The sequence below is a fragment of the Lactuca serriola genome, chromosome 5, assembly GCF_051521515.1.
Source record: "Lactuca serriola cultivar US96UC23 chromosome 5, Lser_US96UC23_V15, whole genome shotgun sequence".
In the NCBI taxonomy this organism is placed as follows: Eukaryota; Viridiplantae; Streptophyta; class Magnoliopsida; order Asterales; family Asteraceae; genus Lactuca; species Lactuca serriola.
In genome coordinates, this window is record NC_136412.1 from 339,049,266 (window position 1) to 339,053,964 (window position 4,699).

Genomic DNA, 4,699 nt, shown 5'->3' on the forward strand with positions numbered 1-4,699 from the left:
TTGTTGAGATTTTCGAATGGACTCATCGAGTCCGTGAAAGCGACTCGGCGATTCGGAGTGTATTCCTCACATCCCACTGTGTTTTCTGAATCGGTTCCTTTCAGCAGCTTCTCTATCTCCTCCAAGTCTTTGTCAACATCATCATTTCCTCCAGAAGATAGCAAAAACTTACTTGGATCTTCTTCTTGCAAGAGTGCAAGTTCTTTTTGTAGTATTTCATCATCCAAATCAATGAAGGAAACTTCTTCTTTTCTTCCTTCTTCTTGCTTAATCTCTGGTAGAGCTTTAAACACTGCTGACTCATCTCCTACCCTCAATGTTAGTGTGGACTCGCATACATCTATCAATGCGCATGCGGTATTCAAAAATGATCTCCCCAAAATAATTGGAATTTCGGGGTCTTCATCCATATCAAGTACTACAAAGTCCACGGGGAATATAAATTTATCCACCTTAATGAGGAGATCTTCACAAACACCTCTTGGACGAATAATCGTCTTATCCGCTAAATGGATCTTCATATTCACATGCCTTGGCTCCGGTAAATTCAGCTTCTTGAAGAAAGAAAAAGGCATTAAGTTAATACTTGCACCCGAATCGGTCAACGCTTGAGTAGCAAGTATATTTCCAAATTGACAAGGAATTGTGATGCTTCCCGGATCTCCCTTCTTTTCTAGTAGCTCACTCATTACTATCTCCGCGACTTCAGCCAAATCTTTTCTAGCAGCAACGAGACCCTTTAGCAAGTTCAAATAGTTGGGTGTTTGAAGCATTGTTTCCACAAATGGGACGTTGACTTGAAAGGCTTTGACATGTTCCATGAAAGCTCTGTATGCTTTAACCTTGTCATCAGGTACGGCTCTGATTGGGAAGGGCAGAAGAGGGTTGTAAGGCTTTAAGGAAACAACAGATTTGTCATCGGGGCCTGGACTCGTCGAATCCATTAGAGGGACTCGGCGAGTCTGGTCAGGTTTAGCTGAACTCGACTCTTCTGTCTTTTCTGCATGCACCTTAGTTGAGACCTTCTGTTCAGGGGTCATAGGAGTGAAAATTTCTCCATAGCTGGAGGTTATAGCATTCACATTCTCCATTCTCGGATTATTCTCGGTTTTACTTGGAAGTTCACCCGGTCTTCTCTCGTTCACTTGATGTGCAAGTTGTCCTAGTTGTTTCTCAATGTTGAGAATAGATGCTTGCTGATTCCTTAGTATAGTTCTGGTCTCTTGTATTGCAACATCACGATCATTGTGTCTTTTCTCGGACGCGGCTATGAATCTTGTGAACATTTCTTCTAATTCGGCTCTCTTTTCCACAACCGGTTCTTCCTTTTGATAGAAACCCCTCTCTTTCTGTTTGTATTTCTCCTCCTTTGCCTCTTTGTACTCTTCATATGGGAGCCATTCCTTCTTGGGTTTCCGCCAATTCTCGTCGTATCTGTCGCCGCTTGAGTAGAACACTTGCGCCTTCTTGTTTCCATTTTCATCCAAGTCACAATCCTTCGTGAGATGAGGTCCTATACAGTTCTCACATCCAACTTGAATAGCATGGATTGTTTGATCCATTTTTGTCATCCTTCTATCTAAATTATCGAGCTTAGCCATCATCGCCGCCATGCCATCATTGGCCGAGTTCACTACCCCCCGACTTACTTCATTTCTTGGGTTGTGGTATTCTCTAGAATGTTTAGAGAATTCTTCAATTAATTCCTTGATTACCGGGGGTGCCTTCTTCGTTAGCGAGCCTTGCGAGTCGAGCAATTGCCTTGTGGTAACATTGACTCCATCATAGAAGATGGAGACTTATTGTTGACTATTAAGGTCATGGTGTGGGTAATTTCTGAGAAGACCTTTGTACCTCTCCCACGCCTCATAAAGGGACTCTCCGGGTTGATGCTCGAAGTTGGCAATGGCTTTCTTCAACTTGGCTATTTTAGAAGGCGGGCAAAAATGGTCTATGAATTCCTCTTTCATCTTAGCCCATGTGGTGACCGACCCGGGGGGAAGTGACTTGAGCCAATCCTTTGCAGCACCCTTGAATGTGACTGGAAGCATACGAAGTAGTTGCGTTTCGCGTGGCACATTTGGTACATTGAAGTAGTCAGCCACATCATTTACTTCATCCAGGTGCTTTTAAGCATCTTCGTGGTCTTTTCCATAGAAGGGAATCTCCTTGAGTTGAGCGAGTATGTAGCCCTTTGGCTCGAAAGTAGCAGTAGCGGGAATTGCGGGTTGCACAAGTCTCGGGCCAGTATCGTCACGCATCCTCTTCTTCCATTCCCCCATGGGGACTTCATCGATATTAGCCATAGTAATAGCTAAATCGTCCTCAAAATCGGATTCGTGCTCGTATGTAGGTTCTTCTTCTTCCTCGGTCTCGTACTCGATGTCATCTTTAATCGGGTCTTCGATTGCTACAGAGGCGTCGGATGCTCCTGATTTACTGCTCCTCTTCTTTCTGAAAACGGACTTGAGGTTCATTAGTGGCGAATTCTTTGAAGAAACGGATTCTCCAACGAATTTTCCTTTGTTCCTCCTTAGTGCAGATTCCGGGTCTTCGAGAGGAGGGACCAGAGGTGTATCAGATCCGCGGGTCATGAAACAATTGCAAATAAAATAAGAGAAACGAGTAAAAAGAACAAAAATAAAATAAAAATTAAAACTGTGAACAGCGATGGACTCGTCGAGTTGCTTCGAGTGCACTCGACGAGTTCAAGGCAAAAACAGAAAAAATTCTAATTACTTATTAAAATGGATATTTATTAAAAACTATACTAACTACTAAATTACCTAAGAATTAACTTTGAGTAAGATAAATCCCACACAAAGGATCGATAAAACTAGAAATTAGTGCTAATTTAGAACCGTTCCCCGGCAACAACGCCAAAAACTTGATGTGTGTGAAATGCACTGGTTTTATTCCTACTTTTAGTTGATAAATTAAGCACACAAAGGCAGTGGACCTATCAATTGTGGTACAGCTAAATAAGTAGGGTATCAAACACAGGGAACGGTAAATTAAAACTTAAGACTAATTTTATCTAAATTAAATAATAAGTAGGGGTTTTCTCTAGTTTTACAAGACTAGAAACATACTAACTATCACTTAAACTAAAAACTAGAAAAGAAAAGATTTAACTAAATTCAATAACGAGAAGGACTTATGTTTAGTTCAACTCAATTGATCCTATGGTTGATATTATGGTAATAGTGCAATGGATTAATTCTTTTATTGGCTACCGATTCAAGTGATTAGCTTCGCGTTCGCTGCACTAATCCTTAGAGAACAAACTAACTCAAACAGTGATGGGTTTTCTAATTTAATTTAATTCACTAGATTATTTATTCGGGTTAATTTAGACTTGTAATAGCTAACTAATTTGGTCCTTTAGTTAACCTCTTGCTGATGGTCATCAAACAAGCTCACACATGAATTTACCTAATTTTCTATTAATTCTAGTTTCACGTTCGTTATTCCTAGACATATGATAAAGTGGTCACATAAACATATGAGGTTGACAATTATAAGATGTTCATACTATTTAATTATCTTCCTATCAACAGAAAAATAGTTATCATTCACACACAAGGTTCTTTAACAAGCTAAAATCAACATAATCACCAATATTAAATTAATCCTACAAATAATCAAACCATAGTCTCAATTTTGTATCCCCAAACAGAAGTTTAAGAGTTTTAGCTCATGATTGAGGTAATTAACAGCAATAAAACGAATTCTAATTGTCTAACCATGATTGAAAACAATAGATTAAGTGGAATGATGAGAATTTTCCTCAATTCTCCTTCGGAATTGAATTCTAGGTTGTATCTTTGTTCTTCAGATCTCTCCTGGCTCTGATTCGCAGCTTGCTTCTCCCCAAGGGTTCCAGAATACCTTATGTCGATCTGGACAACTGTTTCTATAGATTTGAACCGACTCGCCGAGTCCAAGACCGACTCGTCGAGTCCACCCCTTAATTTCCGTACACGGTAAGCCAATGAGTCTTTATCTTCTCGAATCTTCGATGCTACTCGCCGAGTAGTCGACCCTACTCGCCGAGTCCCTTGTATTTTAAACCTTTTTCTTCTTTGTTCAACTCCCGAGCTCCCAACCGCTTCTCCTGCTTCCTTTTGCTCCCGAGCTTCGCTTTTGGACTGAAAACACAATTCAAACACTTTTAAATATCTTTTGTCCATGATATGCAATAAATTAGCTAATAAATGATAAAAATCTATACTTATTATGAGGCTAAATATGCAAATATCAGACATCAACCCAAAAATAGAAATATGATGGCCCAACAAGACCCTAGACTCCTAATGTCCAAACATGGGCCTAAAACCGAGAAGCCCAAAATCCGAAGCCTACTTGCTGAGTACACGGGGCATACTCAGCTCGTACGCTTAGCGTACACTCTCTGGGGATAATACGTGTAGCGTACCAACTTGGTACACCCAACATACTCCCTAGTTGACCACCCCACTTCATTAAGCACTTAATCCATTGAGACTTCAAGCAAAACTCTCAGATCTGGTTCTATCAGACCACTAATCATGTGAAGTTGGTAGAGGCTGGACAAAGGAAGGTAGAGGCTGGCTAATCATGACCAAATGAGACTATCATAAGGTTTAAATAGGGTGCAAACCCTAGAAATTAGGCTTTCACTAAAGCCCATGTACGCCATGTGTACTCCACATATGCC

General features: G+C 40.5%; 1 non-coding gene across 1 annotated transcript; it reads left to right on the forward strand.

The window, feature by feature from the left end:
• The first annotated feature begins 1,815 nt into the window (after positions 1 to 1,815).
• LOC145056156 (small nucleolar RNA R71) lies at positions 1,816 to 1,922 on the forward strand. Its single transcript, XR_013685689.1, has one exon. It is a non-coding gene; the product is annotated as a small nucleolar RNA R71 (small nucleolar RNA).
• Positions 1,923 to 4,699: the final 2,777 nt, after the last annotated feature.